The following is a 24,399-nucleotide window of genomic DNA, read 5'->3' on the forward strand; positions in this document are numbered from 1 at the left end:
TACTTACAGTTGAAGTTCATACTCCTCTATTGTAAAGTGCTTCGTGCTTTTGAAATAGCCCAGGAAATTCCAGGGCAAGGATGTGTTTTGAATTCATTCAATCACAAATTGAAACAATCAGAGGATCTTATTTTTTAAAAAAAATTAAGTTTATTGGGATGACAATTGTTAGTAAAGTTACATAGATTTCAGGTGTACAATTCTGTAATACATCATCTAAATATTACATTGCGTGTTCACCATCCTGAGTCAGTTCTCTTCCTATTACTATATATTGGATCCCTTTTACCCTTATCTATCACCTCCCTCCCCGCTTACCCTTTGGTAACCACTAAACTATTGTCTGTGTCTATGAGTTTTTGCTTCTTCATTTGTCCTGTTTTTCACTTGTTTTCAGTTTTATATACCGCATATCAGTGAAATCATATGGTTCTCCACTTTTTCTGTCTGACTTATTTTGTTCAGCATAATAATCTTAAGATCGATCCATGTTGTTGCAAATGGTACTATTTCATCTTTTCTTCTGGTGAAGTAGTATTCCATTGTGTATATATGCCACATCTTCTTTATCCATTCATCCGTTGAAGGACACTTTGGTTGTTTCCATGTCTTGGCCACCGTAAATAAAGCTGTAATGAACATTGGAGTACATATATATCTTTATGGATATATGTTCAGATTTGTTTTGGTAGATACCCAGGAGAAGGATTGCTAGGTCATATGGTAATTCTACTCTTAACTTTTTGAGGAACCTCCACACTGCCTTCCACAGTAGCTGCACCAGTCTCATTCCCACCAACAGTGTATGAGGGCTCCTTTTTCTCCACAGTCTCTCCAACACCTTTACTATTTGTCTTGTTCATGATAGCCATTTTAACTGGTGTGAGGTGATATCTCATTGTGGTTTTTATTTGCATTTCTCTGATGATTAGTGATGTTGAGCATTTTTTCATGTGTCTATTGGCCATTTGTATGTCTTTGGAGAAATGTCTCTTCAGGTTCTCTGCCCATTTTTTAATTGGATTGTTTGTTTTTTTGTTGTTGTTGAGTTGTATGAGTTCCTTATGTATTTTGGATATTAGCCCTTTATCAGAGGCGTTGTTTGCAAAAATATTCTCCCATTTGGTTGGTTACCTCTTTATTTTATCATTGGTTTCTTTTGCTTTGCAGAAGCTTTTTAGTTTGATATAGTCTCATTCTTTCTTTTTTTTTTTTTTTTTTTTAGCTTTTTCTTCCCTTGCCTTTGTGGTCAAATTCATAAACTGCTCTTTGAACCCAAGGTCCATAAGTTTATTACCTATGTTTTCTTCTATGCAGTTTGTTTTTTCAGGTCTTATGTTTAGGTCTTTGATCCATTTTGAATTAATTTTGGTACATGGTGACAGCAGTCTTTTTTCATTCTTTTGCACGTGGCTTTCCAATTCTCCCAGCACTATATATTGAAGAGGCTATCTTGTCTCCATTGTGTGTTTTTGCCTTCTTTGTTGAAAATTATTTGTCCATATTTATGTGGGTTTATTTCTGGGTTCAGAGCATCTTATTTTTAAAATGTGTACATTAGCATTCCATCTAAGATATTGTTTGTAAAAGAAGTTTCTGCTGCTAAATTAAAAATAATGATAATACATTTTAAAAACAAAAGCTCTTCTTCCATCACCATGTATTTGATCCCCTTTACCCTTTTCTACAACCCCTCCCCCTTATTCTTTGTTAACCACTAAACTATTGTGTGTGTTTATGATTTTTTGTTTGTCTGTCTTGTTTGTTGCTTTCAGTTTTATGTCCCACATATGAGTAAAGTCATATGGTTCTCGACTTTTTCTGTATGACTTATTTTGCTTAGCGTGATAATCTCAAGATCCATCCATGTTGTCACAAATAGTAGTATTTCATCTTATGTCTGAGTAAATAATATTCCATTGTATCTATGTACCATATTTTCTTTATCCAATCATCTATTGAAGGACACTGATTATTTTTCTGTCTTGGCCACTGTGAATAATGCTGTAATGAACATGGGAGTACATATATCTTTATGGATAAATGTTTTCAGATTTTTTGGGTAGATACCCAGAAGAGGGATTGCTGGGTCATATTGTAATTCTATTCTTGAGTTTTTGAGGAACCTCCATACTGTTTTCCATAGTGGCAGCACCAATTTACATTCCCATCAACAATGTATGAGGGATAGAAAGAGAACTGACTCTGGGTGGTGAACACACAATGAGATATATAGATGATATATTATAGAAATGTACACTTGAAACCTACATAATTTTACTAATCAATGTCATCTCAATAAATGTAATGAAGTTAAAAAATAAATAAAAATAAAAGAAGAAATAAAATATTAAACTCATTGTGAGGAGATCTGGATTTAATTATCTAGTTATGGGTAGCTAGCTACATAATAAGGGCAAGTGATAATCTCTTAGAGTCTTGATTTCCTCAGTAGTAGTTTACCATGCATGGGCAGGAAATGGCGTTGAAACTCCAGAAAGAGGCATAGAATGTGCAAATAAAAGTAAGGGTGATAAGAAAACCTGACACTTTTGCATAAATGAAAATCGAGGAATATACTTGGAGTATAAAGTGTCTATAAATGCTTTTGTATGGTGTTAGTGATGGGGGAAGGAGGTATATTGGTGATGTGTGAGGTTGGTGATGAAGGCTTTTATGCCCTCCGAAAGGATTTGGAATTTAACTAGAGACGAAGAGAAGTTACTTAAGGGCTTAGGAAAAGGAATGAAGTTGGCATTTTAGAAGACTAATACTGGCTTTAGTGCAAAAATGAGAGTCAGTAAGACCACAGACAGAGATACAAGCTAGAACTTATTTGAATAATAAGGCAAGAATGATGGTAATATGAATGAAACATGTAGAAATAGGCATGGGAAAAAATGAACTATTTAGGAGTTGAAATGTATAGGATGCACTGACTGTTGAGGGTTGGGCGGAGGAAAACATCACTAATTCCTATGTTTTGGCCCTGAAAAACATGACTTGAAATTTAGTAGGAAGAGTAGGTTTGGAAGGGATTGATTGGTTCTGTTTTTATCAAGTTTTTTTTTTTTTTTCTTTCTTTCTTTGTTTTTTCAGACTGAACATTCAGTTGTAGATGTCTGGTAAACAAATATTCATTCCGTAAGTATTTAACTATCTTAAGATGATCATGCTTCGTATATCAGATTTCTCATCATTCCAATCATTATATATACGTAGATGCCTTCCAATCTACATTTTCAGCCTATTGGAGTTCACTCACCTGAACTCCAGTCCCAAGTATAATTGTGAGCTTAAATTTATTTTCAGTAAAAATTATGCCTTGATATTCATTGGAAATAGAAGTGGAAATTTTTTTCCTATCACACTACTTATGTATAGCGTATATAATGTTATTCAGTTTTAGATTGTGAGAAGCATAATTATTTTTGGACAAGGACTGTAATGGAATTTGTTTTAGTGTTACTTTTGAATCTGAAACAACACCTTAGAAATACTCCATCCTGAAAGAGTTAATGAATTAAACACTGGAAATCTGAGTCTTCCAACTGCTTTTATAAATTAGGAATGAGGAAATGGATGTATAGGAGATCATCATGAAAGTATGAACAAATAAGGACAATTTTGTTAAATGGTTTTGCTTTAGCACTTATGAAAAGGAAAATGTAAAACTGAACTTCTCTAGTTCTTGTTTTCCCATGATTTTCTCCTCCTTTTTTTGACTGTGTCATGTGTCATTTTTCTCCTGCACATGAATATCTGTTTTCTCTATTTACTTTTTTCTTTATTCAGTTTTGATTTTGGAGGCAAATATAGATAACTATTAAGGATATTAAATGTGCTGTGTGTTTTTCAATGACTGTAGCTATCATTCTTAGAAAGATTTTCATAAAAAGTATGTCTGACAACATAACAAAACAGAAATCATGTTTGATAGACTTCAACATATATAGTGTATGTCCTGTCTGAAAAAAAAATCAGGCATCCAACACAGCTGGCACCTTTCCTGTACTTTGTATCCCTCTCTGCCAGCCAATCTTGAGTGTATTTGCTATATCATTGACATTGATGAATCACTTTAATTTACCAGGCAACAGACAGTTTGAGGAGACTATTTGTAAGAACCAGCTAGAGCTGGTCCTGATCGTTACAGATATATGTATTGTTTCAAAAATTATATAACTGATCAGAAGCAATTTAGATGTATCCTTGTAACATAAATATACAGAAATACATATTTTAGTGTCCTCTTTATTTTTGTTTTTCTCTCATGTCCTTCTCTTTTTTATATTAAAATCAATACCTATATAAATATATGCTAATTTCATTATTTGATAAAATGGATTGGCATACAATTTGACTTTTTTAAGGATTGAGGATAATTTTTGATCTTTATAATCAGGAATTGATTTTTAGAAAAAATATTATCTTTATGCCACTTTATATACTTTAAAGTAAGAAATTATTATTCTGATAGTAGTAACTTGTAGTAACAATTTTCCCCTTAAATAGTTTAGACTTTAGGTAAGGAATAGAAAATAGATTACATGAACTATCAAAGTATTATTGAATTTTAGTGAAGATTTGCCTAATAGTGGTACAAGAAATCTTGAGAAAACTGTGGAGAGAGAAGGTAAGTACACATAATATGCAGAAGTCATATTTTCTTTATGCTTAGTGTGTATATGCACGTTGCATCTTCTTGAAATTCATTCAGAGCTACCATTATATTTGGACTACAGATCTTGTCCATCATTATTAGGTACTATTATAGAATTTTAAAAATTCAGCATATTTTATAGTATCTATCATGTTTCAAGACCTGCACCATCCTTTTTCACATGTAAGCAATGCATTAGATACAATATTATACCATGCAGTGGGATGGGATGTCCTCCCAATGCCTCCTATGGTCTTTTTGATCCCTGCAATTCTACTGATTAAACCTCAAAACTTAAAACTTTATCACTATTAAAATACATATATTTAATTCAATTCCTGTGAGGAGTCATTATTTGTGTTCATAAATATGTACCATACGGTGTGAATGATTATAACCTCTTGTGTAAGTAGGCTTTGACACAGGAAGTAGAAATTATTTTAGTGGCCTTGACTATTTGAACTCAGCTGGAAGAGGACAAGAAATAAAGGTCAAGTGATAAAGACCTGTTTATTTGTTTCGCCTACATTGCATACCAAGTAGGACTAATTCTGGCAGCTTTTATTACTGTTAATTAAATAAAACATAACTTATAAAGTAGATACATCAAATCCATACTCTAAACCCTAAGTTATTCTTTGGTTTTTCTGTGTAATATTCTAAGAATGACTCATATGTTTTCACTTTATAACAGTAATGCAAGGACACCAAAACATCAGGTGTTTGAATTTGAATTTCTCAGGCTAGTGTAACTAAGTAAGTGGGTGCATGGGAATGATTATTGAGGTGGGGCTATCCATGAGAAATGAGTTTGAGTTAACAGACAAAGTTGTGAATGGCTTCCTGAAATCCCCTAAAATCAGTTGAGTCCAATTCTTGCCATTATTTTTGTTTTAGTTCATGTTTTCTGCCATAGCCCTTTGTGTCAAGGTGGAAACTGGTTATATCCTTGTTGAAAGAAAGGTAACATACCTGATTTAACTACTTAGGAAAGGAGGTTGTACATGTTCAATAGGTTTCTGGCACTTAAAAAGTATTTACAAAGCACATTCTAAACATCATGTATGACATCTGAGTCATGACTTTTCCTGGCAAGTTAAGGAAATCTCCATCCCTGGTTATACGAACAATGTCTCCAAAGAATCTCTTTCAGTCCAAGGAAGCTTGAACATTCATCACCTTCTTTTATTATTTAGGTCTCTGGCCTCAGGACTGGGATACATACTGATTCTAAAAAGTACATAGAAGTTCACTTAAAGTAATATAATTTTAGTTTCTTTTAGTAAGTGAATCGTCCACCGTTCTGTGACCCTAGTCTGATTTCTCTGTACTGAGCACTTCTTCATTAACTGGGGCCAATCCAAACTTAGGTGATAAGAGGTCAGGCGTACAAAGCAGGGCCACACACAGAATATAAACTGTATTTATAGTATATAAGGGTGACTATACAAAATGCTATCCAAACAGGAACATTTTGAATGGGAAATGGGGGCATTATTAGCAATAGTGCTGGAACAACATGTATAAACTAGGAACGTCTAAAGTGAACTGGGACATATGGTTACCCTAAAGTTGTAATTAGTATAATTATTGAGAATAATACTAGATGACTTAAAGCTTTATTTTATTGAAAAATTGGTGGTCAAGTGAATGAATAAGCAACCCTGGTTTAAAGGCACCTGGTCAGGCAGATATGTCCCATATTTGGACAGGGACATACTTAAGTGGGATCTTCCTAGGACCCTGTTTTGCTAAGAGAATGTCTTAGTTCCAATTAGCATATTAAAAGAGAGACCTACATAAAAGATTTGGAATTGAAAATATACTTTGATCAACTGCAATCTTTTGTGTTCCTGTAATTATTTTTCCTTACTTTTCTCTCACCTCATAATTCATGCCACCACAGTTAAACATTCCGCATTGTTGGTAGTGCATAGTTCATAGGATGAATCATTTTAATAACATTGCTTTTCTGAAAGGCAAGTTTGGGCTTGGCTGGATTTTGGAGTTGGTTTGAAAATTTGGCTTAGCATATTGCTTCCAAATGAAAATACGAGAATTAGAACAAGGAAACAGATCATACAATTCTCACATGCTATTTTATATCGGTATTTGTATTTCACAGTAAATTTTTTTTTGTCCCTTTGTCACTACAGTGTTTTAAAAATATTTAATTTTCTTTTCCTTATATCTTTCATATTTACATGAATATCTTTTATGCTTCTATCATTTCACATTGGGACTCTTATGAAAACATGCTCTGTTTTTTTTAATCGAAATTTTAATTGAGTGAATTGTAGATTCATATACCGTTGTAACATACAGAGATTCTGTGAACCCTTTGTCCAGTTTGCCCCAGTGTTAACATCTTGAAAACTGATAATAACAATATTGTATCCAGGATAATCCACCAGTCTCTTTCAGATTTCACCAGTTTTGCATATAGTCAGTTGTGTATGTTGAGTGTGTGTTTAGTTCTGTACAATTTTCTCACATGCATAGGGTGGTCAAGCTACTGAACAGTTTTATCACCACTAGGGTTCGTCCTGTTGCCTTTATATAATCATACCCATCTCCCCACTGCCCGACCACCACATGCCTAACCCCAGTCAACCACTAATATGTTCTCCATTTCTAAAATTTTGTCATTTAGAAGATATCATAGTAATGTATTTTTTTCTGTGTTTAAAACAACATGCATGCTTTTCACAATATAGTTTTGGTCATAAGACTGTAGGAATGTGATAAAAGATACTGTTTATTTCATAACGTTTATTAGAGATTCAGGATAAGTAATATATCTTTATATTTTAGCATACATGGAAATCCCTAACTCTTCAGTATTAGTATTAATGTAGGGACCTGAGAGCCAATTAAGTGGTTACGAATATTGCAGACTATAAACAAGAAGTATGTGACTATGGGTCACAAAAATACTGATTACATTGATTATTTTAATGTGGGGGATTCATGTGGACATTGATCACTAAAGTGTAATATGGACCACGTATTCTCAGGGGTGTCACAACTAGAGAGATAAAGGTAAAGATAGAACAGGAACACCGAGTGATTTCCAATACCTTGAGTTTGTTTTATGATCTTGAAGGACCCATTCTATAAGGAGTTTGTAAAATGTAAATATTATTAATCCAGTGATTTTAGTGACATGATTTTGGATCTAGAAGAAACCATAGAACTAAAAAATTCTGTATTGCATTGAATACGACATAGGTAAAAGAAGCTTGTTCATTTGTCAATGTTGAGATGATAGAAGTGTTCACTGACCTTATTATGGTAATCATTTTATAGTATCTTATGCATATTGAATCATTACATTGTACAGTTTTAACTTACACAATGTGACATGTCAAATTTATCTTCATAAAGCTAGAAAAAAAGGAAAGAACAAAAATAATTCAAAATTAATATTCTTGACATTTAGATCTTGATGACTTCATGAAGTTAGATAATATCTTATATATTTGTCTTTGTATCTTTGCAACTTTGGTAAAACATGTTTAGTAAATATGTGTTGAATAATTGTGGTTTACTAGATTGGAAAGCTGCACTATGTAACTATATATTATTTTAGTATTTTTAAAATCAACGTTTATTTATGTATGTATGTATGTATGTATGTATGTATGTATGTATGTATGTATTTATAAGAGATAGATTGGGATTTCTTGGTAGCGTCGTCATTCAAATCTTACTGGCAAGGGAATTTATATTCTGCTGCTGTGTACGTAACTCAGCTCATCAGTTTGAGCTCCTAGTTAGAGCTCCAGCATTCATCAGAAAACAGAAAAATGGCAGACTCCTGAGGTTAATATATTACAAGGGTATCTTCAGGGTCATTTTCCTTCACTTTTTTTTTCCCATTGTCCTTTTTCTACTTGCATTGCTTTGTGGGATGTCAGTATCACCTAACAAATGTGTGATGTGATTTTGAAGGTATTGTTACAAAACAATTGGTTGTAATGGTTTGCTTACAGTGCTGCATTATTCAATAGGCTAAATTTGAAAACTCCTGGCTCTGATGAAAGTGATCTGTGGCAGGAAGTGTTTTATATATTTTCTTCATCATCTGTGTTTTATCATTTGCTATTCTAGTCTACTGTAACAGGCTTTTTTCTTTCCGTTCCCTAAAGATGTTATTTTTTAAAACAAGTGCAATGTACAGCATATATAATGATCAATGAATAAAACACAATGTGTTTTATTTTACACTTAATTTAAGATAACATTCTGTGGAGGAGCGGATTTTTGTCTTTTACATATAGCTATATATAATGTTTGTCAAGTAAGAGTCACTGAACACAGATTTTTAAAAATAAATGGCTGATAACTATTTGTAATTTATATGTTTAAAAACGATACAGAATATTTCCAGTTCCAGTATTCAGGAGGCCCCAGAGGTACAATGACAGGCAATAAGGATCATGATTAGCCCAGCCCTTGTTAATATTCCAGGTGGTTCTGAATTTTCCAAGAACACTAGGGCCTTCTGGTCTCTGACATGTATACCCAAGAAATCCTCAATTGTTCAATATGCAGGCCCTCAAAACTCCCATGTACATAACTTCCTAATAATAAGACAAGCGCATGGTACTCTGCCAAATTTGGTCCAACTCATTGTGCTTCCACCTTTCCAATAAATCACCTTTTCTGAGTCCCGTATGGCCTTCTGATACACTTCTCTTGATGTTAAGAAGAGAAAAAAAGAGAAACAAAACCAACAAACAAACTAAAAGCCCAAACTACAAACCCCCACTCTGGAGTAGGACAGAATTCTATAGATACATTACCTCATTTGTTTCTCCTCTCAACCCAAAGAGATAGATATTATTCTCTATTTGACAGTTGAGAAAATGAGGTTCATAGAAGCTATGAAACTAGGCCAGTGTAACACATCTAGTAATGCTGGAACTGCTCTTTTGTTTTATTTCAGAAAGAACTAAAGCTCTACTGTTAGTTTATTTCTGGAGTAGGCTGCCACACTAAAGAAATTTATTTTTCCTTCGCTCCTATCTTTGGTATAGCATCTACTTGTTCTGTCTGGTCCACACCTACTTTTTATTCTATTTCTTTTTTCCTCATTTCTGTCTCTTCTCAGTCCAGAAAATTGATGCTTCACGTGTGCTACCGGCTTGATAACAGCTTTACCTCAGTGATAGATTAAAGTTGGCCATAAATATTTTGCTGCTCCTTTCAACAAGAGGTGGAAAATATTTCTGCTCCTCTTTAGTCCAGGAGATGGCTGTGTGACCTGCTTTTACCAATACAGTGTGGAGTAAGCAATGCTGTGCCAATTATGGGCTTCAGCTTTAAGAGGCCTGGCAGAAACCACGTTCACTCACTCACTGATGCTACCATGTAATGTGGTTAACTCTACCCTACCAGAGAGCCAGTGAGGGGGGTGGGGAGGGGAGAGAGAGAGAGAGAGAGAGAGAGAGAGAGAGAGAGAGAGAGAGAGAGAGAGAGAGAGGGAGAGAGGCAGGCAGCGGCGCTTTTGGCCATCCCAGCTGAATCACCAGGCATGTTGGTGAAGTCATCTTGGATTTCAGTCCCATTGAGTCTCCAGAAGACTGCTCCTGCGTGGGTGACCTAAGTGAGACTAGTCTAAAACACCCAGCTAACTAAACCTAGCTCAGATTGTAGACTCATAAGGAAATAAATGTTTGCTTTTGTAAGCCACTAAGTTTTGGAGTATTTTGATAAATAGAAATAGATATCTGACCTATTCACTGACTTCCAATTTTACTTCATCTCAGTACTGAAGACTGAGTATTATTTTCTGTCATCTCTATGCCCATCTCAAGATACTGAGACCTCGGCCAAGGTGAGGTTGTAGTTCTACTAGGAAAGGGAGTTCTGAGAAATTTAAGGAATTTAGAGAATAAAAACTGGACAAATGAAAATTGAAGTGGGATAAGAAAGTTATTGTCAACTATCTGAAGGATGATTTGATAAGGGATACAGTTGGTTTTGAGAACTCTGCATTCCCTATATGGTTCTTGTCCAGTTCTTTTCACTACCCTCTTTGCTTTCACAGTGTGGGCTCTTCTTTGTGGTTTGGAGGCTTCCCCTGCATAATCCTGTTTCCTGTTTCCTTCCTCTTTATCTCTTATAGATATTACTCTACAATAAACATCTTGTACTCCTAACTCTGGCTCAGCATCTGCTTCTGTTAGGAGCAAGGTGAAGATAACAGAATTTGAAGTGACAGATGGGTTTGTTTAGAATAATTTTAAGGTCCCTTCTAACTCTGCAATCCTATAACATTTTGCTCTGCAGTCTAATTGCTCCTAGGCAGAGTTGAATAATTGCTTCATAAAGATACTGAGAAGTTAGGCATGAGACACCTTCTGGGTATCAGTAGAGTAGGGACCTGTCTAAATTGCTAACTTTATACTTTGGAAAATGAGTGTTTTCTTCAAAAATGTAAAGGTGTGTATTGTGGTTTTAAATTTTTTTAAAATTCTGATTATTAATATAATTTTAATTACTAATATTTGTGTGAATAATTATCTGGAGTTATTTGAATCTGCTAACAGCACAAAAAGATGGAATATCAGTGTCTAACAAAAGATATTTACTTAAGCTTCTTGTAACACACATGTTTACTGGGCAGATAGAATTAACAATGAAGATGAATAAAGAAAAGGAATAGACAAACTATCAGTCACGGTGCTAGTTATTATAATTTGGAAAATAATCTTCCGTTTTGTTCTTCTATTAATATGTATCATTAATATGAACAATATACCTGGATCTTGCATAATTAGCACATAACAAATAACAAATAATAATCAGTGGTGAAATATGGATACTATTAAATTATGCATCTCTTACAAGATGTCTGGAATTCTAGAAGAAATTAAAATGTCCTGAAATTAACTTATTAATATTGAGTTGGAATGAAGTTCTTTGAAAGTTATTTTTTAATGTTGTGTTGTGTCATATAAATGGAAAACAAATGCTTTGAAAGTTTGAAGTTAGAGAATTCAAAAAAATGTGGTAATTAGTTCAGCCTGTGATTCCCAGACCTCCTGTGTTTACAGAGGTGGTAAAACTAGGGCAAAAGTATTATAGCAGCCACAATATAGCTTTCCCCTGGGGCCTTGCATACCCTGACTTCTCTCGTGGTCTTTTGAGATAAAGTGTGGAATCCCTGGTCAGATCTGTGAGACTTGGTGTAAGACATAGCCCTTATGGCACATGGAGTCTTTGCTTTGTCTCCTATGTTTTATAGCCACCTTTATTGAGCCTTTGTCATCTTCCAGATACTATGCTAAGTCCTTAGGTAAATTATTTCATAATTATCATCACAGGCATGTTAGATAGGGACTGTTATTTCCATTTTACACACAAAAAATCTGAGGATTAGAGAGGTTTAATTTGACCAACGTCGCTGTAGCTCATAAATGGCAGTGCCTGGGTTTTAATCTAGCTATGGCAGGCCACAAGGTCACTGCCATCGTAACGACTGAGTGACCTTGGATGTTCTACTCTCCTCCTTGCTTTGCTGGGCTGTCAGTTACTAAGAGCCCCGTGTGCCACTGGTTGGCATGGGAGATGCTACTGCCGCTGCTGCTCCTCTGCTGTTGTCTACAGCTCGGCTGCCATCGAGACCCAGCTGTGTATGCTCAAGGTGCTGGGAGCTGATGTGCAGGAGGCTAAAGAAACTCTTGTTACTGCCAAACGTGCTGTTATCACCGACTGCACTGCTGCTGTCATTATGCTGCTGCCAACACTGCCAGGCCTGCCGTTGCCAGTGCCAGTGCTGCTGAGGCCTTGGGCTCTCAGTGTCCCAGGGCAGTTTTGTAGACAAACAACTGCTTTTAGATGCTACTTGCTCATTACCTGGAGGCCCTTTGCCTTAGGCCTCAGCTTAAATCCATGGAGCCTGGGATGGAAGACTATCAGAGGCATGTTTTATCTTCCCCAGCATCTGGGACAGCTGGCCTTGAACCAAAATGTGCACCTCCATTCTCTTTTCTCTTTTTCCCTAGAAATTTGTTTTCCTCAGAGGCTCTTTCTTCCCTCATGCAATGCCTCAGAAGCCCTGGAAACATGAACATAAACACTTGAACCTTAGAATGAACATAATTTAGTCTTAAAATGGAACCCTCACTACATTAGAAATTTTACTTTGAAAAAAATAATAAAAAGCACTGAAATTTTAGAATTTGACTACGTATTTATCTGTGCAATAATTGAATCATGCTGTGACTGTGTATGTATATACAACTTTGCTATCTAGCCAGGATGGTTTCAGTGTGATTTACATTACTTGTGAAAAAAAATAATAATTACTAGAACTCAAAAAATCAAATCTTTCTTTGAAACCTTATCAATAATTCATACAACTCATATCAAAAGGTTTACAGGGACAAAGTGATTGTGTTGATGGGGCTGATTTCTTTTTCTTTTGCTTTCAACCTTAACTCACAAGAATGCCAACATTGTCCTAAAGCTGGAAAATAAGGAGGTGACATGCAAATTTACAAACCTCTTCTCTTAAGGACATGCAAAATAAGGAATGTCTAACTGGAGGAAAAGAAGGTCATATTGCTGAATTCATCATCTTAACTGAAAGCAAAAGCTTGTTTAAATTTTTTAATTGAGAAAAGCGTATGGGGTGTAGTAAGAGCTCTTAATTCTATGCAAGAAGCTTTTCTTTTTCTTTTATTGCTTACAAGTAGTCTAGCAAGAAAAAAATATATATTTATATATGTATTTTTGTATATTTTATATATATATATATATATATATATATATATATATATATATATATATATATATATATATAATTGTGTCAATATCCCAGTCAAGTTCCTTTTTCTCAAGGACTCTTTCTTTTCTTTAAGGATAAATCCATCAATTAATTTTATTGTTCAGCTACAATGCAAGTTTCTATTTCCATCCCACTTGCAATAATGATTCAGAATTTGTGTTTTATTTTTAATTTACAAAGTGTGTATTGGTAAATAATACTTAAATACATGCACTTCAAACAGGGTGAACCTTTTGATGTGTCAAATGCATGGATTTATAGAATGAATTTGCACCCAGGACTCTCTTTTTTCCCCCGTAAATTGCATGAGGAATATAATTTTATTTAGCAGTAAATATGTGAATTATGGAATGTATTTATTTATTAAAAGTTATCCTAACACACACATGTTAGAATGTTATTGTCCTGTGTGTATTTAACCTGCATATTTTCTTTTTGATTTGTTTCTTAATTTTAAAGTTGGAGTGAAAGGAAAATAGGTCAGTATATGATGCATTAAAAACAGCCTAATGATGTTGTTGTGTTTAAACATCATACCTAGATATATAATTTGCTATTTTCTGAGCTACATTTCGGAGTATATTATAAAGAACTCTGTGAATAAAATAAAGATCAGAAAGTAGTGCCGAGAAAAATAAAATATAGTTACCTTACATTGCTGATCTTCCTTATTTTTCAGTTTTTAACAGAAATTTCATGTCTGTGGCATGAAGATACTAAGGTTCTTCTAATGTAGTCAAATTGTAGAGGAACGGCTCTTAAAAGTTTGTAGGATGACAAATGGCATTTATAAATATTAATGTTTACGAGCATTGAGTATCCTTTCTATTATCCGTACTTAATGTTTTCACTTTATATTAATAGTATGTATAAGAAATGTTTGTACTATGCTTAGAGATCCTTTCTAGATAGTTTTCTTTTTTTCTTTTTCTTATGCTCCCAATCTGTTTAGACAGATGAGTTTTGAAAGTACTTGAATTCAGAGTTCATAGTTGAGCAGACTAGTGGAAATATTTCTCAATATCTTTTTCAAGGAGGTATTTACCACTTTACTAAACAGATTACAATGATTTTTATATTTGTTATACACAGCCATAGAAAACTTTAATTCAGAAGTCCTCAGAAAATTAAAATGAAAAATTGGAAAATAACTTATTAAAACCATAAACTATTGAGGGAGTCTCTGGAAATGGAAATACTACCAAATGGAATCATACAGTGGTGGGTTTTTTTTGTTTTTGTTTTTTTTAATGTCTCAATTTATTAACCTGTGAAAAAAGAACTTTTAAATTGAAAATAATGACACCTTAATTATGGTGATTTTATTGGAAGCTGCCTACTATAATAAGATGCATTCTAGGTTTCCGGAGCAGTGGCAGCTGTCAAACACCAACATCTTTTTCCCAGAGAATAGGTTTAGTGTGGTGTTTTTCAAGGACAAGTTGCTCAGCTATTGTCTCAGTGAGCACTGCTAGTTAATATTCAACAGTTTTCTTAATCAAAATTGTGTGTTCTGCTCCCTAGAGTGTTGGTTAAAGTGACTGTACGTTTATCAGAGCCTTCAACAGCAGAAGCAGCATATTTCTGGACGAGGTGCTGGTAATGAGAACCTATATTATCCCAGGGTGCTGATAAGAATCAGAAAATGCTGTCAAAATACACTGTAAAGAAAAAAAAAATTGCTATATCTCAAAAAGTCAGACCTTTCTTTGAAGCCCTTGTACTTTACATAGCTTCAATTGTTTATCAAGAATAATGGGACAGCAGGGGTATGGTGATATCCTACTATAAACTCCAGGAATGGATGGCATGCCAGTGATCAAATAGTCTGGGGGTCTATTAATCATTGCTTCTGTTGGATGGCTGATTAAGGTTCTTCACAACATGTTTCCTTTAGATTGTAGAAAGTTCTTAATGAAGTAATGTTTGGGGGTGGGGGCATTAGAGAGCTTAGTCTGGCATTCTACAAATGGTGTTAAAAGGTCAAGTGGGGAAAAGAAGCTTTGCCAAAAGTAAAATAATTCAACAGCTAACATTTTCCAAGAAATGCTTTGCCTAAGATGCAGGTTTTGTTACTGCTTTTATATTTAACTTCAAATTATTTTCTATTGCTTGGTGATATTGCCCTGGAAGCAGAGCTATTCTGTTAGATGTGACTTTTTCTGCCAAGATTATATTCGCGTTCTCTCTCTCTCTCTCTCTCTCTCTCTCTCTCTCTCTCTCTCTCTCTCTGTCTCTCTCTCTCTCTCCCCCCTTCTCTCCCCTCTCCCCCCCTTCCTTCCAGGCATCTCCCTCTCTGAAATAATCAAAGATACATTGTTTGAAAAATATGTCCCTGTAATACTAAAAAAAAAAAAAAACACACACACACACACACATTTGTGTTGCATTTTATTTGTTTTTTCTCTAATGGAGCTCTGAGGAATGATGTCTTCTACAAACAGTTCATTTAATTATTATGTTGGTGGATTTTTCTCTAGAATTAGAACAATTCAATAATGAAAACACATTTTGGGAATTGTTTCACATAATAAAACACATACTTTGGACATTTTCATTAGGAAACAATGCACCTACATCCCACAGGAGTTAATCTTGGTAAATAACATTTTTTTGTAGGCTACAGTCAGGGACATTGATCATTTCAGTGATACTGAGATGTGTACTGCACTTTACGCATTGATCTTTGATGTAGAAATGTGGGCACATTAATGTAAAAAATCGATTGCTGCTACATATTTGAAACTTATGCCATACTATTTGCTATTATTCAAAATAACTCATTTACCTGGTATTGTTATATATAGTCAATTAATTTGTAATTTACCTTTTAAATAAATTGATCAATTATATTATATATATATGTATATTTAATCTTTATGTATAGCTTATAATTATTTCAAAATGTGAATCACAATCAGATTGATTTGATATCAGGTTTTGGTAGAATTGTGTATCAATGAGTCTTATCAGGAGATGGAGACCATATTAGGTTAAAAAATGAGCTTAATATAAAAATTATTAAACTATGACAAGAGAGTAAGTATGAGATACAAGGAATACTACGTGATGCTCTAGGATTGAGGGAGTCTACCAAGGAAGGATGAATTTGGAAAAGGTTCACATCTTTGGAGAGAAGGTATGCTGATTCATCCTATTGGATAGCAGAGAATTTCAGGAATTGACCACACATCCAGAGGTGGTCCACAGTCACTGGACAAGCTGGTGGCAGAGAGAGCAGGCAGGGCACTGGCAAACTGGTGAATGCCCATTAGAAGGTGTGGACCCTCTTTGTCTTGCAATAACCTCCAGTGTTCTCTGTAGAGGGCGGGTGCCTGTAAGGCACCATGACTGAGAAGCATGAGATAGAGGAAGTTACTTGGGTAACACCCACATTCTGTAGGGGGTGTCCGGATGGCTTAAGACCATTAGCCTGGGACAACCCTTCTTATGTTAATGCCCCTCCACCCAGCAAAATAATGTATATAACCCCTGATTGAGCTGCAATAAAGAGAGACTTGATCAGAACTCCTGTCTTGTCTCCGGTCTTTGTGTCTCCCATTTTCCTCCCTTCTAGGTGCTTCGGGGTCCCTCATGTAGTGTCCCGCGGCTCGGTACAGTTCTCTATCTCCAAAGTTCAACATCATGCTCATTATAAAGGAGAAGTGCTTAAAGGAATTCCATCCATGATCACAGAGCATGTATTTATTGAAGGGTACATTCGGAGCTGGGAAGCAATTACACTTGACCCTTGAACAACACAGGTTTGAATTGCATGGGTGCACTTATGTGCAGATATTTTTCAGTAAATGTACAGTCAACCCTCCAAATCCCCAGGTTTTCACATCCATGGATTCAACCAACTGTGGGTGGAAAACAGTATTTTTGACCCGCAGTTGGGAATCCAGGGATGAAGAGGGATGATTGTATACATCATTCTATGCCATTTTATGTAAGGGAATTGAGCATCCATGGATTTTGGTACCCGTGGGGGTCCTGGAACCACTCCCCAATAGATACCAAGGGAAAACTTGGTTAAGTTTTGGGGGAGTCAAAAGTAATAAATGGATTTTCCACGTGGGGGTTGGTGCCCCTAATCACATGTTGTTCATGAACAAACTATAATTCATAACTGGCACACGTTGACTCACGTTTGGATGCTAGTTGTAGCTAATGTTACAGCAAAAACGACAATTCTGATTGCTTTAAGAATGCCGTGGTATTTAGCAGTGCCTTAATTTTAGTCCCTTATACTTGTCTATCCTTATTAGTCACATATCCTTGCTTTCAGTAGCTGAGCTTAGGACTATGCTTATTTTTCACTATTGTCTTTCACACACAATACCCCTAACTCTTTGCTGTGGGATAGGGAGCCTGTCTATATGTGCCACTGTATGCATGCCCAAATTCTTGTAATTGTTTGAGAAATCTCAGTGGAAGAAACTCATGGAGTATTAATAAACTCTTTCTAATTAGAACCATTCATCTCTCTTTTATAAGCAAATGAAGAAACTGTTCACCCCTAGAGTCTGCACTAGAAATAGCACACAGTTCATTTGGCAAAGCTAAAAAGCAATATTGATTTTGAAGCACTGAGGAACACGCAAGTTCACAGATCAATTTGTTACTACTTATTTTTTTCTCTCTGTATTAGTACAGCCATCTTTGTGGCTTAGGTGAGAAAAAGTTATTATTAGTAACTGTTTCCTAGTGTTCTATAGATGCTATCATTTACATTTAATTTTTTTATTATATTAGCTTCATGCATACAAAACAACATGGTGATTAGACATTTACACCCCTCACAACGTGGTAACACCGCCACCCCCAAGTCAACTATCCCTCTGATATCGAAATAACTGTTACAAAGCTCCCTATGCTGTTTACTATATTTCCTATGCTGTACTTTACATCCTGTAAATATATATATGTATATGTATATATATTTATATATATACATATGTATGTATGTATGTGTATATATATATATGAAAACTATATATAATTATAGTTGACATTCAGTGTTATTCTACTTCAGCTTCAGGTGTACAGCGAAGTGGTCAGGCATCTACACAATCTATCAAGTGATCTCCTTGATAAGTCCAGTGTCCATCTGGTACCGTACATGATCTTTACAACATTATTCATTATATTCACCGTACTGTATTGCACATCCCTGTGACTGTTTTGTAACTACCAGTTACATTTATAATCATATACCATTGTAATCATATGTCAATAAGTTGTCAACTATTATATATTATGTATATGTAAGAGATAGGTATCCAGGCGTACAGGTATCAAATATGGTGTTTAAAAAGATAGGTACTAATTAATAATTCCTTGATAAAGCTGGGTTATTATAAACCACAGTAACAGCCATGTGCTAAGTCACTCACAATATTTATGTCTATTGTTGCTTTAAGGTAGGAATTACCACTGGCAAGCAAATTTTTTCTAGCAGGCAGAACATGGAACAATTTTATTATAAACAGTTTATTCTTTTTATATGAAAGGGGGGGGAGAAAAGCCTTTGATGGAAATACTATAATTGCTTTGGCAATTTGCTTTGGATTTATAATCTTTCCTCAGGGTGCTTTTTTCCTCTCTAGGCAAAAGAAGGCAGGAGAGGGGGGGTATTTTATTATACATGTTAAAAAAAATTCCAACATGAATAAATCCAACAGATAAATTGCTTGCAATTACCTTTTTAAAAGAGTGTTGCAGGAACATGAACATTGAGAAACTAATACTTAAGTGCAAGTGGTTTATTTGTAGTGTGGAAAATTGGTGACGCTATAAAAAAAACAGTATAAACCACATCTATAAAATGAGGAATGTAATGATTGTAGGGCAAGGAATATGCTTTGGTATGAAACAAATTTCTAAAATCTTCTAACATTAAGGTAAAATCTACTAAATTAATTCTTAAATGTTGCAGTAATGAAAAGAATAGCCATCACAATAAGGAATTAACAAATTTCCCTTTTGTTTTCTATCGTTTCTTTATACCAATAAATACTATGAGAATTTTCAGGTTTATTTTTTACCTCTCTAATTAGAAAGTAAGCTTCTTAAAGTTTGTATCACCATCTTCTCTTAATGAGAGAGGCTGCACAAAGGTTTTTATATAATACATATTATAGATTAAGCATACGATTATTCTGAGTGGAGAAAGAATTATGAAGTAGGATTTTGCTAATTGTAACAAGATTCTTGATAGACTCATGGAGTTTTCTAATTTTTTGGCAAAATTGGTCAATTGTAATAATATGTGCATTTTACACATTTGGAATAAGAAATACTGCATTCTCAATAGTAAAAGCAATGACAAATATTCTGGGATTAGAAAAGTTCATCAAATTTTTGGTGGTGAGGTGGCATGATATCATTAGGCCAAGGTTAAATGTTTTGCCAAAAAGATCCAGAAACAAGTCTAAGTTCTAAAAATTGCTTACAAGTGTGCTTAGAGCCATCATGAATGAATGGATAGAGAATGAGCTTTAGAGTTACAGGACATGGGTTTGAATTCCAGTTCTATCATTAGCTCAATGAATTTAGGCAAATTATCTCATTAGGCTATGTTTCTTCACCTGTAAAATAAAACTAATAGCATCTCTCGTGTAAAACTTTTTGAGGATTAACTAAAATAATGAATGGAATGTATGGGGTACAAAGAAGATGCTCAACAGATGTAGCTACTTTTAATTTTAAATATCAAAGTCTATTTGATGTAGATTGTTTGAAATACTTTAGATTATTAATATTCTGAATATTATGGAGAGCAAATCAAAGAAGGGTTAAATATTACAAAAGGTTGACTATTTAAATCTGTGGATAGCATTTTAAAACTATTTTAAATTCTGTTTTTTTATGGTAAACATGTGCAATGACTTTTAGTTCTTGAGGAAATTTTGCCTGACATTTTTGGTGCTTTCATGGTGTAATTAGTCTCCTCTTCTGAAAAAGTTAAGCTGCCTGTGGCTGACTCTTTTTCTAAAGGAATGGGTGTGTTACAATCTTTGATATGCTTCCTTTTTAGCTTCCTTTTCATAAGTCACAGAGTTAAGAAAAAAGACATTCTTAGTAGCTTACGTTTATTACATGCTCTTATAAGAGCCCATTGTTAGTTGAAAATTAACTGGAGAGTTTTTATTCACACGTATGATAAAAATCAGAGCAATTGCGCTAAAATGAGCAGTGCACATCAAGGTAACATTTGTGCTACAGTTCCAAGTGAGTATATCGATCTGAATATGAAGAATTGTTAGTTGAAACAGTTGTTTAGCGGTACTGATTTTGACCCTGTATTACTGAGTTCCTTCAGACCAATTTCACACCCTCCAGTCATCTTCTGGTGTTTATAAAACGGTCCGTTGCAATGATGATGATCAGCTTTAAAATGCTAGGCTTATCAATTTAACTAAGATGTCCCAGGACACATCATAAAATATTCCTAACTGCAAGGACTAAAGTAGCCTAGGACAATTGGATGGAATAAGTAGCTTTCCTTTTTTTGTCTCTTTAGGGAATAAATATACACAGAAATGATACAGAAGGCAATTAATATTTTTCTTTAAATATTCAGTCATCCTGAAATAGTTACCCCCTCTCACAGAAAGAAACGTTGTTATTAACTAGGATTACAAACCGATTGATCACCTGCCATCCTGTAGCTGGTTGTGGATTAGTAAGGGAATGAAAAAAGCCTTTATTAAGCCTTGGCAAGATTACAGTTGTATTTCATATTTAACCATTTTGATTTTCAACACTTTTTGTGTTGAAAAATAATGCGTGGTTATGTTTTTATCTTCACTTTGCACATGAGAAAATTAAAGCTTAGAGAAGTCATACTTTTTTTAAGGTTATATAGTTTAAAATTGGCAAATGGAATTTCAACCCAATGTAGTCTGATTCAAATTCTAATCTTTGCTGTCATGTGCCTTTGTTTCAGTATTTCATTATAATGTTAAGTGCCTTGCTGACTGAAATATAAGTGAATATATTTGTGTCTTGTTCACAATAAAAATGTACTAATTCCTGGAATATATATTGAGTCTCTATTGGTGCTAAGTATTCTACTCACTGAGGATATAGCAGTAAACAAGGTGGACACAGTCCCTGCTTTCATGAAGCTTATTTTCTAGTTGGGAAATATACCATTAGCCAGTTGGAAACATGCAATAAAAATATCATGTAGTGATAAATGCTATGCAGAAAATTCAAATGAAGTGATGTGTGATGTGATTGGGAGTGACTAAGCAAACTGTTTGGATTGGATAGTCAGGGAAGGTCAACCTGTGGAGGTGATATTTAAAACTGAGTTCTTATTGACCCAAAAAGAGTCAAGCGCCTGACACCTCAAAGTGGGGAAGGACCTAGGTGTTTCTGTTAGCAATTGCAGAGTGGTAGGTGATGAGATTTGAAGGCAGGCCTGGGTCAGATCCCATAAGTGGTATAGATTTTATGTGCAGCTAGAAGCCACAGTAAAGGGTTAATTAAGAATATAGACATAAAGATAACTCGTGTTGTCTGTGGAGAGTATCCTGTAGGGGGCAAGAATGGAAGCAAAGATCCCAGAGAAGAGATGGATGCCATTGCCAAGCTATAGGTGAGACCATGCAGCTTCCACTTCAATGAGTTGGATGATGATAGTGAATGGAAAGAGGGATCTTGGATAACCCCTTAACTTTTGTTGACTATGCTGGTGGATGGCGTGCAGTTTCTCGAGAAAGAACGGGAGGTAAAACAGATCTGATGGAGGGAGTGTGAAGCTCAAGGTTTTGTTAAGACCAAGTTAAGTTTAAATATTAGTTTGAACCATATGAAATTGCTTATATTCAATTTATGACCATCAAAAATGGTAATTTCATATAGTTCAACTTAATATTTATTAGACATCCTTGGAGAGGTATCAAAGAGGTCATTGTATATATAAGGTTGAAGTACCAGGAAGCAATTTGGGACGAAGACAGATGTGAGAGTCATCGCCATGGGACCAGATGAAAAAAGGAGTGTGTTGATAGAGCAAAGGACAAGTTCCAGGATCATCCAAAGTGGAGGCAAGAGGAATCGTATGGATTGGAAAGATGGGGAACGTTACCAATGAGCTCTTTTTCTTTGCCGCTATTGGACCCTTGTTACTTGCATGTATTTTCATTGGAATCTGTCTCCTTACAGAGTTTGTATCCTATTGGTTAACTGAGCCTTGGTCTACTCTGATTTTTTTTTTTTTTTTAAGGCCCATATGTGGTACAATAGAGTCTGAGAAATAAACAGGTGGTGGAGGTGATAAATAGAACTTTCATAGCCAAAATTGCACTGTCTTGCTCTTTTTTTATGCCAAGAGGATAGCTTTCCAATTTGTCAACATGCATGTGCATACATACTCATGCAAAAATCATCAAAGACATGGATTTCAAATTCAATAAAACTGCTGTATTTCACAGCTCTAGTCATATAACCCATCAGGGAAATCAGAAAGATAAAGGAAAGCGTAGTGGTAAAGTTGATCTTTGCAACAATCGAATCTTCTTTTTTGTCAGGTTCAGTAAGGAAAGCACATCACTAATACCGTAGAGGTGTGTGTGTGTGTGTGTGCATGTGTGTGCCTGTGTGTGTGTGCGCTCACACACATTCCTTAAGATTTTCTATATGCTACATCGTGTCATCTGCAAGTAAAGATAGCCTTACTTGTCCTGGCTAGAACCTCCAGTATAATGTTAAACAGCCATGATGAAAGTGAACATCCCTATTTGTTCCTAAATTTAGGGAGAAAGCATTCAGGCTTTCACCACTAAGTATCAAAAATGACCATGGATTTTTTTGTACATGCCTGTCATCAGATTGAGGAAGTTTCCTTCTATTCTTAGTTTCTTGAGAGTTTTCATCATGAAAGGAGGTTGGAATTTGTCATATGCTTTTGCTGCATCTATGAGACAATCATGTGGGTTTTGTTCTTTATTCTGTCGATATAATATATTATTACTTTGATTGATATTGGGATGTTAAACCAAATTTGTATTACTTGAAACATTCAATTTCATTATGGTATATAGACTTAAATTATTTTTTTTTAAGATTTTCTTGGGATTTGCATATAAATTCATAAGAGATACTGTTTGTTTGTTTGTTTTTTTCTCTCCATGTCATTTTCTGGTTTGGTTATCAGGGTAATTTTGGCCATATAAAGTGAACCAGAAAGCATTCCTTCCTATTTTTAAGATGTTTGTAAAAGGTTGGTATTATTAATTCTTCTGTAAATGTTAGGTACAATTCTCCAGTGAAACTATCTGGGCATGGTCTTTTCTTTGTTGGAAGGTTTTACATTACTAATTAATCATTTTTATTTATTGTAGGTCTTTTCAAATTTTCTGTTTATTCTTGAGTCAATTTTGGTAGTTTGAATCTTTTAGGAATCTGTCTTCATCTTGTTGGCATACAGTTGTTCATAGTATCCCTTACTATTCTTTTTATTTCTGTTAGGTTTCTAGTGATATTCTGTCCTTCAGCTTTTTTTATTTTATTTTAATAATTGAGTCTTCCATCGTTTTTCTTGCTTAATCTTACTCAAAGTTTGTTCATTTTTTTGGATGATTTTCTGCATTGTTTTCCTATTGTTTATTTCAGTAATCTGTATACTAATATTTATTCCTTTATTCTTCTTGTTTAAAATTTCACTTGCCTTTCCTTTGCAACTGTTTTCAAGTAACAGGTGATGCTATTAATTTGAGATATTTCTTCTTCTTCAATGTATTTACAACTATAAATATCCCTTAGTGCATTACTTATGCTACATCTTATAAGTTTTGTTTTCTTTTTATTAATGTTGAAGCATTTTCTAATTTCCATTTTTATTTATTTACTTTTTTTTTGAGACATTGGTTGTTTAGGAATGTGTCATGTAGTTCCTATGTATTTGTGAATTTTCCAAATT

General features: G+C 34.5%; 1 protein-coding gene across 5 annotated transcripts in view; it reads left to right on the forward strand.

The window, feature by feature from the left end:
* Positions 1–24,399, forward strand: part of CCSER1 (coiled-coil serine rich protein 1) — a 1,122,213-nt gene that overhangs the window by 72,926 nt on the left and 1,024,888 nt on the right. Inside the window, exon 3 of one of the 5 annotated variants that reach the window (XM_081047473.1) lies at positions 3,100–3,144. The exons of the other annotated variants lie outside the window; for them this stretch is intronic. The gene's annotated coding sequence lies outside the window, so the exon portion shown is untranslated. The remainder of the gene's footprint in view (positions 1–3,099; positions 3,145–24,399) is intronic. 5 annotated transcript variants of the gene reach the window in all.

This window comes from Rhinolophus hipposideros (assembly GCF_964194185.1).
Source record: "Rhinolophus hipposideros genome assembly, chromosome: 1".
Lineage (NCBI taxonomy): Eukaryota > Metazoa > Chordata > Mammalia > Chiroptera > Rhinolophidae > Rhinolophus > Rhinolophus hipposideros.